We start from the raw sequence: 10,202 nt of genomic DNA on the forward strand, positions 1-10,202 counted from the left end.
TCATGTGCATAAAGCTCTAATTCTCGTCATTTGACAAGACCTATTCCATGACAAACACTCAGAGTATGCAATCGAAGCATAGTCGGTCCATTCCTCAGGCTCTACAGGAAGGACTGCTCTGATACCATAATGTAACACCCTAACTACCAAAGCTCACGCTTCCGGCTGCGCGACTCTGATTGCTCGGACATTACGACGACATTTATATTATTTAATACTAAAATATGAGCCTGTTTGAAACTTTAAACCGCAATACCGCTCCCAAAAAATACTTTCGTTCGATACGTACATCCATAAATACCATACAACTTACAAAATCTCATAAAGAGTACATCCATATATATACACACACACACACACACACACACACACACACACACATATATATATATATATATATATATATATATATATATATATATAATATTACAAGCATTAGACAATACAACTCCTATCCCTCTTACAGAATATCTCAAGATAAAGGCGAGGGTACAAATAATAACCTAAAGCAATACAGAGCATTCCAACAACAACTAAATAAAATCTTCGTAACTTCTGCGACCATATCCTGAAAGGGGAAAAATGTAGGGGGTGAGAACATCATCCTCGAAAGGGTTCTCAGTAGAGGGTTTTTGGGAATTACTGTAATAGGATACATAAAGATAACCCGTACCAGTGATTAATAACCGTCTTATTGCCTCTTTTCAAAAACTACAGTTTACAATAGAAGTAAAGTCAGAAATCTTTTTCTGAAAGAGGAACCGTTCAATTCTCAAAAACACCAAAGGCTTTTCAAAAAGGTTTATCTATGCTGAACCAAAATAGCCTTTCATATTTTATTCCAAACCAGAAACACAAAACCGAGATCAACCATCGATTCATCCCATTCCAACCACGGCTCTAGGCCCAATCAATCCAACCATCAACCAATCACCACAGTCCAACAGAGTCCCAGTAGCAAACACACATAGGAAGATGCAAGCACAAACAAACAGTTATTACAAGTAGAACAATTAGCAATTAATCACATAGGCAAACCAAGTATAATATGCACACCCAAACAATGTCACATAGATGCATATGATGCATGCCTGTCCCTAGTGGCTGATGATATCATCTGTCGGTTATAGAGCCAACCCGACAAGTCCTGGTAGCTAACCATTGGACTGTCCCTCTGTCGCGCATCCCCAACTCGAGTTATACTCATCATAAACTTGATCATAATCATGATCCATATCCATCACCTTCACTGGTGAATATTTACAGGGGCGAGCTCATCCGGGACTTTCACAGTGCCCGGCCACACTTACGACATAGGGTCAACAGAGTATCAAGTCTCAACCTGGAGCACGTGGTGGCTAGCCACTGCTACTACCCAGGGAAACTCGTATCTCAGATAGTGGAAGTGCAACATTCACATTTATCAATGATTCAGCATAAACATGCATTCAATCTCATCCATGGATCAACATCCATCTCAGCCATCCGGCTCACGGTTCAGTCCAGAACCAGCCAATATTCATATCATACACAGCCATTCCGGCTCACGGTTCAATCCAGAACCAACCAATATTTATAATCATACATAGCCATTCTGGCTCACAACAAAACAGCACTTCCACATTCAACATCATAAATTCATAAAATCGGCATTTAAGCCATAAATCACTTTTTCCCAAATCATTTCACTTGAAATAGAGTTTCAACTCTTTTTAGCCTTGACTTTGAAGATCTCATTTTCAAATCATCTCAGGCTCATAAGCCAAATTTACTCAAAGTGAGTTTCCTTTTTAAAGCAAAGCCACTCTCGGCATTCTCTTTCCAAAACTTCCAAAACCATAGCAAGTTAAGGATTTATTTCAAAGCATTCAAAATCACCCATCCAACAATGGGATTTTATAACAGAAATTTCCCGACAGAGTTCCAAGTCTTTAGGGAAGGTCAACCTATATCGATTCCTTAAAATTCATTGAAACTCTTAAAATCATAGATTCTCAGTTCAAGTAAATAAAACTGAATTTATTATGAAACCGACCATACAAAATCACAAGTTCCAACCCGGTCCAAAAATCAACTCGTTTGAAAAGGAACCGGTTCATTTGAATCAAACCACTTTCAGGTTTCTTTTTGGAACCCATTTTTCTAACTTTTCCAAAATGCCTCAAAACTTAATTACTCAATCAAAAGTCTAGATTCCTTTAAAATCACTAAAAGCTCCTTTTTATATTGAAATCAATATTAGAGCATTATTCTTTCCTTCCGTGAGTCAAACGGTAAAAATAGTTCATTTCTAAATAAGTCAAACTCAAGGCATAAAGTTCACTAAATAAATTAAGCTTGAAAATATAATTATTCTCTTAATAAATCAAATAATACAATTTCTCAAATCCAATCCTTTTTAAATAACTTTTCAAACAAGACTAGGATTCTGCAGAAATTTCGGCAGCACCTCCCCTAAAACTTGGACTTTTGCCACCCGGTTCGGGTCCCAACTAAACCGTTTCTCATTCCTTTTCAACAGCTCAAAACCAGAAATCAATTCAAGGCAAGCTAAATCCAACAGTCGCCTCAGTGGCATATCTCAAGAAAACCATTTCAAAAATCCACTCAATATCAACCGATTTAACTCATTTCCAAAGCTTTAAAGAATCGGTTCAGCAATAAATCATTTATCAAAACCAAATCAATTAAAGCAACCCAGGCTGCATTTCGAAAGTATTCTATCTTTCACATCATCAAAATAATTGACTCAATTCAAACCAATCCTCAACGGATTAAACTCATATTTCAAATCTTTAAAGAATCAACTTCAAACTTTACATTTCACAAAGTCGCACAACAATTCAGCCAAACCAACATCCTTAGTCATTCGAGTCAATCAAATAATACATAAGGCAGATACAATCACCAAATACACAATATCTCACAACAGTATCCATATGTAATAATTCCAATACATAAAACATAGTTTTTGGAAAGCGCCCCTACCTCAAAACGCAATTCTATAACCCAAACGTCTCTCAGAGTCCTTTTCGCCTCAGCTCGAAATCACAATCAAAATCCCGACTCCGCGTGTTTTTTTTTTTCTCAATATAAGAAACAGCCTCAGCGCCACGTATAAGCTCAGCTACTACTTCCTAACACATCAATATCGCGGAAATCTTAAAACTCATGACTGAAAACAAATGGCGAGGATTTTCGAGATAAAACACTTACTGAAATAAAAGGAATGACATGGCAGCCTCCGCAACACTTATGCGACACAAAATCACCGGAACTCAAACCTACATTACCAAGCCTCAATGTCTTTAGCCAAACATAACCGAACGCTAAAGCAGGGGTTTTCGAAACGCGAAATACTTACTATACTAACAAGCGAAGCAGCTACCACTTCGAATTGCCCCGACAAAAGATCCGTGAGCGGCCAGAAGCTCCGGTGGCCCAACAGCAGCTTTAATTCCGACGCGCAAATACCGGGACTCAACCCTGTGTAACCAACGTCTCAGAATTTCTAACGGATTATAACAGAGTACTCAATTGAAGGGGTTTCGGAAGCAAAGATGCTTACCAAGAAAGACTGCTTCTGGCGGCCACGATACTGCTCCCGGCAGCCAAAGGCGCGGCGGCCATGACAACAATGGCAATTGAGCTTCAACGGTGGCAGAAACCCCTCCTACTTACCCATCCCGGTCTCCTTCTCCCCAGCAGCAACAAGGCAGTGGCGGAGCCTTCACAGCGGCGGCGACGGCAGCTCAGCAGCGGCGGTGACAGCGGCATCGCCCTTCCCTGCGCGCGCACGCGCGCTCCCTCTTTCTCGCGTCGGACTCCTGCATGGCATCCATCATGTTCGCAGTTCTGGGTCCGGCGTGGCTCAAAGGCGATCGACGGCGACTCCCAGATCTCCAGCGACGGCGGCAAGGATGCGCGGCGGTGCCTTCTCCTTCCCAATCCTGGCTCGCGCTCGTCACCCTCTCTCATGGCTCGTTTCGATCTCTCTCTCCCTCAGCCTGGTTCGGCGGCCTCGGTAGCGGGACGAGCTTGACGGAAAGCAGAACGGATGGCGAAGCTGATCGCAGGAGGCGCGACGGCGATGACGCGATGGCGGCGGTGGAGCCCAGCACGCCGGCACGAATCTCCTTCCTCTCCTCTTTTCCTCAGCCACAACCCAACCTCTCACTCTCTGTTCAGTTTTCGTTGAAAGGGTTTGTGTGTGTTTGCTGCTATTTTGGGGGGAAGAAAGGGATTTCAGCTGCTGCTTGTGTGGGGGGAAAAATGGAACCGGGTCGGGTAACGGGTCGCTGGGTTAGGGTTTCCTCATTTTAAAAATTAGGGTTAAGGGCATTATGGTAATTTCACATAAAATTGGGAATAATATAGTAATTGAAACCCAATGTAAATCCAACACTAATTATATATAGAAAATACCATTTGTTCATCATTTTCACAAATTATTTTCAATAAAAGGTCCAAATCTAAAAATTAGAAATAATATAATTAATTTCTCTATTTTCCAAAATAGCAGTATTAATATTTAAAATATTAATTATTTAATCCAAATCATGTAAAACCCCTCTTATCTCATAACTGCCAAATTCATAATCTGAATATAGAAAATAACCCAATAATTATAAAATTGGATAAAAATCATAACTCGTCTCAAATTCAATAAACCAAAACTTGCCTTAATTATCTTTAATAAAATGATTTCCGAAATTAAGACTATAAATAACTATATGATTTAAGACTTGATCATAATAAGACTTTTCAAAAGTTTTGGGTCTTACAATTTGACTAATTTTTAAGAATACTTTTATTTAATTTATTTTATTATTTAAATACATAAATTATAACTAATTAATTATTTAATTTTATTAGGATAAATATATCAAATTCTATTCTTAATATAAAAATACAAATTTTTATTCCTTTCATTTTTATTTTACCACTATAAAAGACCATATATACTAGAAGAAAATATAATTTGTTTACTAATTACTCTTTCATTGAGTAGTTTTTACAATAATTCATTTTCTTTCTATGAGGTGTGGTTGCAAGAAGGCACCATCGTGAACACAAACCACCACATCCTCCAACTCCTATTAACTGAGTCTGAGTGTTCATCATTCGAAGTTATATATGATATGTTAGTCCTGAAGCATTCATGAACCATGGCGTTATTATGTATGCATAAATAAAAAAAAGTACGTATTTGAACTTACTCAAGTCATTTACCTATTTGTGTGGTATATTGTAGTGTAAAATTACTTTTAATTTGTGTTGTACAATGATATTATGGTCGAATTTAAGCTTTTACTTTAAAACTGTGTTATAATTTTATCTCATCATTTTCTCTTAGATATCAAGTTGATATATTTTTATTTATTATTATTGAAACGGATGTGAAATGAAATTTATAAAAAAAAATTCTCGCACTCAATTTATTTTATTATAGTTTTCTATCTCTTCTATTTTTTTATTTTCTTCTTATTCATTTTATATTTTTTAATATCACACAATTTATTATAATTTATATCAATTAATTATAATTCATTATATCAGTTAGTTTAATTAATTCATTAATTTATAATATGCATAATAAAATAAATAATTTGTTACTTATAACGTTAATTCTTCTAAAATCCAAATCTAGATATAATTATATTTTTACTTTTTGTTATGATCAAAACATTATTAATAATGAATAATAATTAATCACTTATACTTTTAATTAAAGTGTTTGAAAGATTTTTTTATTTATTAATATTAATTGTTGATTTTTTTTGTAAATAAATTATATTATAATTTTATGTTAGTTCATAATTGATTAACGATTAATCTTCATGAAAATATGTTACTCTAAATTTTATATTTTACAAATATTTTATTTAAATATAATTTTTTAAACAGAAAAATTTATTATTTTTAATAATATCATACTTTTACTTTTTTAATTCTAAATGAATATTTTATCAAATACTAATTAAAGTTATCCTTTTATTTGTTTTTACTAATCTATTATCTAACTATTATATAAAATTTAAATCATATTAATATATTAAATATTAAAGTTGGCTTGGCTTTTTATTTAGAGTGTTTTTCGATTTTTTTAGTCTAATCCACCAAAATTATTCAGTTATACATAGTCACTTCTATCTTATTTTATATTATTAACTAATTAAAATTACTAAAATTTAATAATACAATTTTATTTTATATTTTTATATTTAGTCTAATCCATCTAAACTATATAATAATCACTTCAATTTTTATATTTTATTATGTAATACTAAATATATTAATAGTAAAATAACATAGTAAATTGTCATGTTTTAATATTAAATATAAAATTAATATATACAAAATTTTCAAGCTTTTAAATCAATACAAATCATTGTAAGTAACAACAATACTTATTTATAGCATAAAAAAAAAGAATACAGAGTCTTTAGTGTTGCATATAAACATTTAGAAACATATTATACAAATGTAATTACATAGTGTTAATTTTTTTTAATGGTATAAACTAACACCTCTAGTTTTATTTCATGGTCAAATTAATAAGAAAGTTATTTTAAAGGTAGCTAGAAAAAAAAACAACGAAATTGATAAACAAAATAGTTAACTTATATTATTCTATTAATTTATTTAATATATTAAATTATTTTTATTTATATTAAGATAAATTTTGGATATTTTAAAATAAAAAATATAATTAATCATAATTTGCATATTAAGTTATGTTGAGTACATGGCATTTTATTGAACTGCTTGACGGAGAATAAATGCCGGCTTAGAAAATTCTAAGATTTTTAAACTTGAATGTCGGAAGTATAGTCCAAATCGACATGTGATCCCCAATTAAAGTTTAGAATAGTGTCACAACAATCAAATCAATTACCAAAAGTAGAATCCTGGATCATTTTTCCTAGGACTTACAAAAGAATGCACATCATTGGTTAGAAAATTTTGAATTGCTTGCAAAAAAAAAAAAGTGAAGTGACAAGAATCTAAGAGCAATGAATAATTAACAATTTAATTGAAATAACTAGAATTACCAATAATGTAATTGACTAACTAACAAGCATACAAAAAAATGATAGCAATAAAAAGGGCATATAACTAATGAATGTGAAATTAAGTTAAAAGGGCGAAGAAATTAAAGTCAGCAAAAAGGAATAACAATCAATCTAAAAACCTTGGCTAGGGGTGAGAATTAGAATTTCTATCCTCATTATCATCTTCAATTGTAATGGAAATTGTCTATTACTCTCACTTAGTCATCCTCTAACAATTAAAGAAAAGTCAAATGAGCACAATTGACTCTAGTCTACAATTTCTAATCAAATCCTAGTGAAAGATTAGCTTTATTAGAGTTCAAGTCAACTAGCAACCCTCAATTACAGATCAACACTAGATTTTGACAATTAAAGAGTCTCCAATTACTCAACACCAAAGCCAAGAATAGAAATCTACGCCATAATCATAAGTTACATTTTCACAAACACTTAGTGAACACTAATAAAAGACATCTTAAAATTGAAAAATTAACCCAAATCAATTCTACCCACTATCAATTATCAACAATAATAAACCAAAAAACACGTATCAAACATAAAAACCTTAATGCATTAATCAAAAATCAAATCCAACAAGAACCAAAATCACAAGTAAGATAACTTGAATTACAACATTACTAAGCAAAATTAAATTAGAGAAACTACAATTATGGTAGTAAAAATGAATTTGAACAAGATCTAATCCATGGATTGAAATAAAAATTGAGCAAAGAATAATAAAACCTAGAGAGTTTCTCTCTAGAAGTAAAGACAATATAATTTTTTATCTAATGGTATGTTGTGCCTTGACCTCCTTCACCCCATCCTATTTTCCTTCAATTAGGATTAAAATTGGGCTAGAAGAGCTTCGAAAATCACTCCCCATATAAGTGGTGTGCATGGTACATAGCATGAAAGATAAGTGGCAACACCAAATTTAGTGTGACACTTTCATTTTAGAATGATGCAAGTACGCGGTGAAGATTGAAAATCAATTTGTTGCAAGGCAACACCAAACTTAGAATGCAATCATATGCCAAATTATTGAAAATAAACAAAGAAAGGAAAGAAAAAGTTACCTACGGTTGGGTTGCCTCCCAACAAGCGCTTCTTTAATGTCATTAGCTTGACATGTTGTTCTCAACTTTCTTCCTCTTCTTCCAGTTTGTTAAGAGGAATGACCTCAAGAGGAAAGATGAGCCCGTTGATGTCCCCTATTTTGAGTGCCTCCTAGCAAGCTTTCTTTTGTTGTAAGCTTGAGTGAACTTGCTTGTTGGGGTAGGGGTGGGATGGCTTTTGGTTGACCTCTTCTTCATAGATATTATCCTTCTTTTCTTGGTCACCATCCTCTCTTTGATATTTTTGTTGATTGCCTTCACTTCTTTGATTTCAAGAGTTGGATGTTGTGTGGTGATTGGAGTGTCTTCTTTATCAAGAGCTTCTTGAATTGGTGGTTGAATGAACTTACCCTTTATGCAACTCTCTGTTTCAATGGAATGTGAACTCCCTTGATTGACTTTCTCCATTTCTTCTGTAGGATTTTGTATTGCTTCTTTTGGGAGTGAGTTTGCATGTTCATTTGTCACTCTCAGTAGCCTCTGTAGGTATGGAGTCCTAGGCTTATATACTCTCACAACCTCCTCCTTCTTCATAGGAATCTTACTTGGTATGGGTGCCTCTTTTTCTTGTTTTCCAATTCCTCCTTTGTACCTATCATTTAATCTTCATCCTCCTTGCTAAGCACCACTTCATCCATGGCCTTGCATTCTTTCCCTGAGGTGTTCTTAATGTCACTTGGAAAGGTATTGGTGGGTTTTGCTAAGTATTTAGCAAGTTGGTCTATTATGAAATTTAATGTTCTTGAAGGTGATATCTTGTTCCTCTCTAAATTTTCTAGACCATTGGATGAAATCCTCCATACTACTATCCATCTTCTCTCCCTCCTCTCTCATGATTTTTGTTTTTTCTCCAAGGCTTTCAAGGAGGGCTTCTAAGGAAGGTTGTGTAGGTTGGTTAGAGTAGTAGGCTTGTGCTTGTCTCTCTACCTCTGCTAACCTTGCCATTGCGGCTTCTAATATATTTTGATAACGGTTGCTGTGTGGTTGTTGGTTGGAGTGGTAAGGGCTTTGTGGGTGATGGAATGAATTTTGTGGACTGTGAAAAGAATCTTGTGTGTAGTGGAATGAATTTTGTGGATGATGAAATGAATTGTATGAATTTGGGAAGGAACTTTGTGCTGAGGCATGCTCAAGTGATAAAGAATTTGGACATGTAAAACTAGGAAGTGAGGTTGGATAATTAAGAGGTGATAGCTCTTGATGAATGGGGTATGAATGAGTAAAATCTCTTTGATTTTGATCTTCCCAGCCACAACATAAGTAGTGATCACACCCATCAAAATATGGACCATTTTGTGGCTCTGGGAAGCACCCCATTTCATGTTCTTGATACTCCCACCCACCACGAGCATAATAACGTGAATCATTCTGTGGTGGTGGAAAGTTTCCCATGAAATTTGATTGACTAAAATATGATGGACACTCTATTATTTCTTGCAAAAAGCTCTGTCTCAAACAATAATCACCAAAAGAAATTAGACTCCCCATTGTCATAAATGAGGAATTCTTAGTGAAGCAATATCACAAATAGTTAGTTAGCAAAAAAATAAAGAAACAAAAGAAATTAAAGACAAAATAAAAATGTCTAATCTAGTAAATCAATCAACTGGTAGTTTGTTAATTACAATTAATCCTCGGCAACGGCGCCATAAAACTTGAAGACCGAAATTCACTCTCCATATAAAATGAATCCGTTCTTTGGCAAGCGCACCAAATATCATCAAGTAATAACCCACTAGGAGTGGGGTCGAATCCCATAGAGATTAGCGGATTAAGGCAAACTATAAGGTCCCACATCGGTTGAGGAGGGGAACAAAGCATGCCTTATAAGGGTGTGGATACCTCTCCCTAGCATGACGCATTTTGACGAGTGAGTGTGGGGGGCTTCGGCTATCATCCCTATCGTCAAAGGCAAAACAGTGAGGTCTTGTGTGCCAAAGCAGACAATATCGTGCTAGTGGGTGGTTTGGGCTGTTACCGATGGTATCAGAGTCGGAGCCCAAATCGATGTGCCAGCAAGGGCGCTGGG

The 10,202-nt window shown here is 34.6% G+C and overlaps 1 long non-coding RNA gene across 1 annotated transcript; it reads right to left on the bottom strand.

Moving 5' to 3' along the window:
* Window positions 1–393: 393 nt before the first annotated feature.
* LOC140181544 (uncharacterized) lies at window positions 394–4,231 on the bottom strand. Its single transcript, XR_011876294.1, has 5 exons — window positions 3,569–4,231; window positions 3,365–3,486; window positions 3,217–3,284; window positions 2,989–3,137; window positions 394–568 (listed from the first exon to the last, which is right to left on the bottom strand). It is a non-coding gene; the product is annotated as an uncharacterized lncRNA (long non-coding RNA).
* Window positions 4,232–10,202: the final 5,971 nt, after the last annotated feature.

This window comes from Arachis hypogaea, chromosome 18, assembly GCF_003086295.3.
Source record: "Arachis hypogaea cultivar Tifrunner chromosome 18, arahy.Tifrunner.gnm2.J5K5, whole genome shotgun sequence".
Lineage (NCBI taxonomy): Eukaryota > Viridiplantae > Streptophyta > Magnoliopsida > Fabales > Fabaceae > Arachis > Arachis hypogaea.